General features: G+C 38.5%; 1 protein-coding gene across 1 annotated transcript in view; it reads right to left on the bottom strand.

The window, feature by feature from the left end:
- The window catches only part of TSHZ3 (teashirt zinc finger homeobox 3), a 63,681-nt gene that overhangs the window by 28,977 nt on the left and 27,295 nt on the right, over positions 1-7,409 (bottom strand). The gene's annotated exons all lie outside the window — the stretch shown is intronic.

The raw sequence follows: 7,409 nt of genomic DNA, 5'->3' as shown, positions 1-7,409 counted from the left end.
CTGAACTACGTGCCGAAATTAAAAACAAAGGATGTAAACAGGATGCGTAATTAAGACACCACTGAGCCAGACATCATGACTGCTGCATGACATAACACGTATAGGAACATAACATTAGCTGAAGCTAGCTTCCCCTCACCCCTCCCTCTCCTTTTGTAGCAAGAGAAAAAAAAAAAACTACTCAAACAGCATAACGTTCTTCAGATAACCTCGTATAAGCTCGAAAGTTCAGACTCCCCACCAGATCCAAAAGAAATCCATTAAAAACGTAATGCTAAAGTAAAGCTACAATAATGAAAATGCATCTACGTGCATATTCCCTTGAAAAAAAATTTTTTTTTTCTATTTTTGCTCAGAATTGCCTTCATTCTAATAAGGTTGTCTAGTGCACACAGCAATACACAGCACACTCGTATTGACTCGTGAACATACAAACTATACTGTAGTACTGTAAATGCTCCCTTTACCAAAATCAATTCAAAGATACAAAACAATCTATTGAAGAGTTTTGCAGCTGGCTTTTGAACCACTTATAAAAGACAACACACAGAAAAAATTAACCCCTGTGGCTCTATTAGGAGCAGTATAATAAATGTGCATTTAAAAGATCTATAAACACATATTTATCTGCAAAATGTTCTTGCATAAAACTGTTATTGAAAAGGCTTTCATTTTATCTTTGTGTTATTGTAATTTTATTGAATTGCTTATTCATTCTTTGATATTGTGTTTTAATGGTATTATAAATCTGTTTTATGTCTGATAGGAGCCTCATTGTAAACTGATATAACAGATAATATGGCAATTCACCATAAAAATTCTAAACCAAAAATGCAGATCAGAACGCAAAGAAGCACTTTAATTCATTCTGGGTTTCTTTTCATTTTATTTTTTAATTATTTTTCATGTTCTGGTTGCCATCTGTTGATAAAAGATGGTTGTACAAAACTCACAGTACTACACAATGGGAACTTTTTTTGTAGAACTCTATTCATAAAAAAGGGGGGAAAACAGTATAAAAGCATTGCACCTCTCTAAACTAAGGATCATTAGCTGGTTCATTGTACAGACCAATATAAATTACCCACTTTTGGAACTAAATATCTCTCTTTTTATCTTTTTGCAGAAGATAGTTATTTTGGGTAATTTTTAGTATCATGAATAATAGAACAAAAAATCCACTTTCCGCAACGTCTTCTATTATTCTTGTTCTTTTATTTAAAACAATGTAAAACAATTATGGTAAAAGATGTACCAACATATAGAGCAATTATGTCATAAACCACCTTCTCCTCAGAAACTTAGCTGAAAGTTCATTCAATCAAGTATGCGAACCTGCCAAATCAAGAAAACAAAAACTCTATTAACAGGAGCCTGTTGTGGAAGAAAGCCCATAACCTGACGAGCGTTAGACGTGCATAATCCTGTAAGCGCAACTCGGATCCCTCCGACCTTTCCCCTCGGACCATGTGTAGCCCTGGCAAAGCCGCTCCACACTGCTGACCATGTGGTTGAACGTGCGCAAATGTGTCCATACAGAGTTTTCTCAATTTGTATTTTGTTTGTATTGATCGTTTGATCTAAAAATAGATGTCTTTTCTTCATGAACTAGTGCTTTCCTTAAGGCAGAAAATAAGTAGTAACATGTTTGCAGAAATAATATGTTATTAACATGAAAAACAACAAGAAAAGTACCTCTTGTAAAACATACTGAAGAACAATGCTTGGCAACAGGCTGAGGAGTACTTGGTTTTCATACAATTTCTAAAAGTAACCAGTCATGCTGTCATTAAAGAAACACCACTGAGAAAGCAACAGAAATGTGCCCACAAATATTAAAGAAATTTATTTTTCAATCTTCTAAATAATCTTCTAAAGAAATAACTGTTCTCAGGGAAAAAAACAACAACTGTAGAAGGATCCCTAATATTTATGCACCATTGCAGCACTAGAACAAACTTAAAACAAAAGAAAGCAAACTAGAAAAATTCAACAATTTTGGATTACCAGCATCACGGCACATATCAAACTGCATGATGTATGAATTCATCTGCAGGGCAGAGGGTCACTAACTTAGCACACACACAGTGCCGTGAAAAATAAAGGCAGTCTAAAGTCTGAATTTCAAATTTCCTTGCTTATCTTGGTATAAATCATGATCTACCTTGATAGAGAACTGATACTGGCCTTTCATAATGTACCCAGATAAACAAGAGGAAAGGACAGAGGGAGAGATGTTACGTGCATGTAGCACAACAGAAAACTGCACATATGAACCCAGCTATATGTATAAAATACATATACCTTAACATACATAACAACCCTATTCAGAAAACATCATGAAATTTTAGAACGGAGAATCCAGCCTTTACACAAAAATCAGAAATCTGTTGCAGTCTAGACACGTGCCTGTGTTTCCTATGGACAGCGTTTTGTAAAACCTTATTTAAGGACTTTGTAAAAGCATGGTCCAGAATACTATTGCTACTTTACATCTAAACAGCAAGAGCCACTTGGTGTTATTTTGATTTGAATACAAGTGGAAGGCGTTTTGAGACAGCAGAGTACTGATATCACCTCTCCTGCAAACCCTGCCTGGAGCCAGCGGAGCTTTCATGTAAATACTTGTTTACAGATTTTTAACACACATACGCACACACAACAGAAGTTCTGAAGGCAAACCACGTCCTTCACGTCCCCGCTCAGAGCGCCACGGGGGTTGCTGCAGGCCGGCCGAGGGGACACAGCAGCCCGGTTCCCCACGGCTGGAGGCCGGGCTGCGGCTGGGGGCGGCGAGACCAGAGCCCAGCCTGGGACAGCGACCCCCGGCCAGCGCGCACGCCTCCCACGGGTCCCACCAACAGGGCCCCCCACCGAGTCCCACCGACGGGTCCCACCGATAGGGCTCACCAGCGAGTCCCACTGACGGGTCCCACTGACAGGGCCGACCACCAAGTCCCACTGACGGGTCCCACTGACGGGTCCCACCACCGAGTCCCACCACCGAGTCCCACCACCAGGGCCGACCACCAAGTCCCACCGACGGCCCTCATCACTGCAGAGCAGAAGCCTTCTCTCCCATGCACCATGTCCACGTGGACACTCACCCCCGAATCCACCCTTATGATCAAACAGGTGAATTTACAACTTGGGGACCTATTATGAGAACACCTACTCAGGTAGCATTGATGACATTACACTTGTGCAACTTCCCATGAAACTGGCGCAAGTCTGGAGCACGGAAGGACTCCAGGATGAGGCACAAAACCATATACTGTTGATCTGAATAACTCCAGGAGCCCTTCGCAGCTATTAAAGTCCATCACATACAATAATAACAAGAGCAAATAGCCAGGCAACCTACGTGACTCTATCTTGATACATCACACAATAGCTTCATTGAGCTTAATGTAATACATTACAAAGGCAGCACAGAAGTTAACATTAGTCAACAACATAATGGACAGATAAGTGTCTCGCCATGGTTAAGAACATACCCAGGTTCCATTATCAGCTCTATTTTTAGCCCCTCCTTTGCTCCCTCTCCTCAAATTGTACGAATAGCAAAATTGTTCTGCTTGAAAATACTAAGCTTAAGTCACAGCAAAAAAAAAGTTTCTGAGAAGTCATGGGAAAAAAAGGACAAATTAAATTAGACATCACTCTGGATTCTGCAATAAAATTGTAAGGACACCAGGGAAATGCAGAATTTTCCATTCGATACCTGGCTATAATTCCCTGTAAGGTTCACTCGTGGAGAAGCAGTTTTTCCTGATTTGATACTGGGAAAGTCTGCCTTTTGGATGCTGAAAGGTCCTATCTCCTAGGCTCAGTTTTTACCATTCTTTCTAAGAGTCCTGACCATCACTTGGAGCAATAGGCATGTTGCAAAATAACAGGCAGCTGCTTTTTCCCTGCTGCCAAATACTCAAGTTACTCTTGGGTTCATTGAAAATTAACTTATACACAGATCTATTTAGTAAAAGTTTCTCAACTAAAGCCACCACAGCACTTTACCAATTTGGTAAACTTTATCTCAAAGGTTCCTAGAGATACAAAGGTAATTATGTGGTAATGCTTACAATGAATGAAGGCAAAATATTTTTCAATATGTAGGTCTATTTTTAAAAAGCATAAACATAAAAAATACATAGCTCCATTTTATTACCAAGAGAGGTTGAAAATTTAAGCCGCTTTTTTTTTTAAGTTGAAAAAAAAGAAATGAGCTACTGGGAGAGGAAAAAGTGAAGAACATTTTCCAAGGGCATTACAATTAAGAAAAGGAGCTTTTAAAACTATGAAGAATACTGAAAGAAGTTTTAAATGCAGAAAGGAGATGGGAGTTTAGCTGAAACACTTGTGTCCTCCACAGAAAGCTTGAAGAGTTTGCTCCATGAACTGTGTAAAACTTGAATAAAAAAATTATAGTTTTTACATTACCATAGTCAGAAATCTAAGAAAGCCTTGCTATAGATCTGAGCTTGTGAGACAGCATAAAAAACTTGTAATTAGAGCCAGGATTCTCAAGTTTAGCCCAAGCTCCAATTTGCTGTATGACTTCGACCAACCCATTTCATCCCTTTCACCTTCTCTTTCTCTATAATTACTGCAATAACCAATAAGCTCCATTATACAGCTTTGGGTCAAGTTCCTTGTAGGTTTAAAAGCAGCTCCACTGATTTTAATGGAATTGCATACTAATGCAGAATTTGGCTTTCACATTGGGATGTTATCATTAATTAATGCTTAAGAAATTCTTTGCAATTATCTGTAGTAACAAGCTACACAAGTGCAGTTATTGACGACATATTGAAAGTACCTAGGAAAAAAAAAATCAATATACGGTGTGCATGATCTGCAATTGCTGCAGGTGGTCTCCTCATGCCAAAAAGAGAATGTGACAAAGGTGACAAAAAAGGTCTGCATATCCTCCTGTGCTCACTGTTAGAAATGCTGGTCCTTCCTACCTCAACATTCCAACTTTTTCAGGTTTTCTGTGATGCTAACACCACTGATAAATCCACCATCAAATGGATTTCGGTTCTCAACAGAAACACTCTGATTTCAGATTATTTCACTCCAGGCAGGAGAAACAGTGTCCTGCGCTGTAGGTCGCATTCAGCTTTGTCCACCATGGAGCAGAAGATGTGGAGAGAGCAAGAGCATCTGCCTGGTTCCCATCTCCACCTGCCTGCAGTTTGTTCATGTCCTGAGCAAGCACCGGAGCTACATCCTTCAGCCAGCCAGTGTTATGCCAAGAAGGGCCTTGACAGCAATGATTAGTGAATTTGTACTGCCGTACTTACACGAGCCAAGCTTTTTTGTTTAAAATAAAATTACCTTCCACATTTTACTCAAACAACATGCACAGCAAGAACTGAAACATGACGGTTTATAAAAATCAAGGTCCTTTTTTATAAACTGCACGAACATAACCATTCATCTAAAACTAGTAAACCTCACCTTTATTTGTATAATTTAATTTGAGATTTTTAAAGGCACCTGGAAGTTAAGCGTCCAATCCCTAGGGAAATTAAAATTATATTTGAGCAGCAAAATCCTTTAGAATTGGCTCAAAAATTACAGCAGTCAACACAGAACTTTCAAATTGTCTTGTACCAACTTTCAGCCAGGAGTTTTATGGCCAGGTAGTGAACTCTTGAATGCGGCACAAAAACCCTGCAGGAAGTTTTGCTGAGGGAACGGGCACTGTCAAAATGTTCTACCTCACCTCACAATGTGATGTTATGTAAACTGTTTTTTCACAAGTAAGAACAAGAGGCAGTATTTTGACAAAATTAAATAACGTTGACTAAACTATCCTGCGAGCTCTTCAAGGCAAAGTCCATATCCTTACATGCCTTTCAACTGTACTTAGTGCCAGGGGACCCTGGTTCTGAGCAGGGCCCCTGGTTACCACTGCAGTAAACATGGAGAATAACAGTAAGTTCGAACATAAAGAACTGTCATAGTATCCCTCCACTCCATCAAGGTGCAGGACATCGAAGGAAACATGAGAAATAATGCAGAAATTATAACTGCTGTTAGATTCTATGCATAGTCCTTCTATGTATAGTCCATCCCTTTATCACCCAGCATTACCCACGTGGCATCAATTACCTACCTTTTAGACACTACAGGTTCAAAAAAATGTGGAGAGGTAGGGAAAAGAGATGAAGTTTAATAAACAAGGACCATATTTGCTTTTGGTGGAAAGTACATCGTACTATTCATCTAGGAAATCATGAAGAAAGTTAATCTTTGGGGGTATACAAAAAATTATCCCAGAGAAGTGAGCTGATTTGGACATTTTAGTGCTAGAGAAAGCAAAGAAACTGTAATTTTATGAGAGTATTTTTTTTACAGGGATAGTTAAATGCTGATGAGATGTCTCTAAATATTACAGAGGCATCAATTACCTGTTTAAAAATAAATAAATAAATCACAATTCTTGAACATTATTTGCCAAAAGCCAAAAAATATTTCCAGTTACCTACTGCCCTACATGCTGTATAGAAACACCTTTTACATTATTTGCCTTGCAGTAGCTGTACATGAGCATTGCAGCAGTGACCTCTCATTTTATAAACATCCCTCTATACCTGTAACAACAGCAAGTTCAGAAAGAGCACTGCAGCACAAATTAAATACTCACATTTAAACTATTTAAGCTGCAAGACATAATCACTGAATAAAGAAAGTAAAACCTCTAGTATATGGAAGAAAAGAATCCTAAATAGCTTTGTCTCTACGAAACGCATATCCTATAATGTAACAATTTTATCTGGATATCTTACACATTAAGATCCATTGTTGGAAACAGAAGTAGAAAAAACACCTTCAAAGCAGAAGCAAATTTGAAATGTATTTTTTTCTTACGCTAGTATCCCTATTTTGAAAGTAGTTCATAAAACACTTCATGGCACAAAGGAAGTCAAAATAGTGTTAGTGTATCTTTCCAGAAAGATTAACCTGCAACATAGCCCAGTGTCTGAAATCAAACATCTGCATTATTTGATCTAATGCTATTAATAAACATGAAAGTTCTGGCACCTGTGAGAGAGTGAAAAATGGAACACAGAAGTATCTTTTAATTAAATATATTAATGGTAAATAGCACTTCAGCAAAGGATTTTTTTTTTAAATTTGGCTGTAGACTAAATATATACTCAAGTAACTTTCAATTATTTCAGTATATATTCAGATAACTTTTCTGGTTTATTTGTTTACAAACTTACTTGCTCCCTGAGGTCCCGGCTATTAGGTGCTCAAGCAATGCTTGAGAGAGCAATGCTACAGAGCAGGAGAAGAAGGAGGAGCAATAAGATGACACCTCAAAGGCACAACCCAGGGAAACCTGTGCAAAACCCATTCTGGAAGTCCAGGGCACAGCTGAACATCACTGGGTT

This window comes from Caloenas nicobarica, chromosome 9 (assembly GCF_036013445.1).
Source record: "Caloenas nicobarica isolate bCalNic1 chromosome 9, bCalNic1.hap1, whole genome shotgun sequence".
NCBI classification, from domain to species: Eukaryota; Metazoa; Chordata; class Aves; order Columbiformes; family Columbidae; genus Caloenas; species Caloenas nicobarica.
Note: the sequence above shows the minus strand (reverse complement) of the source record. Positions and strands in the feature narration are given on the sequence as shown.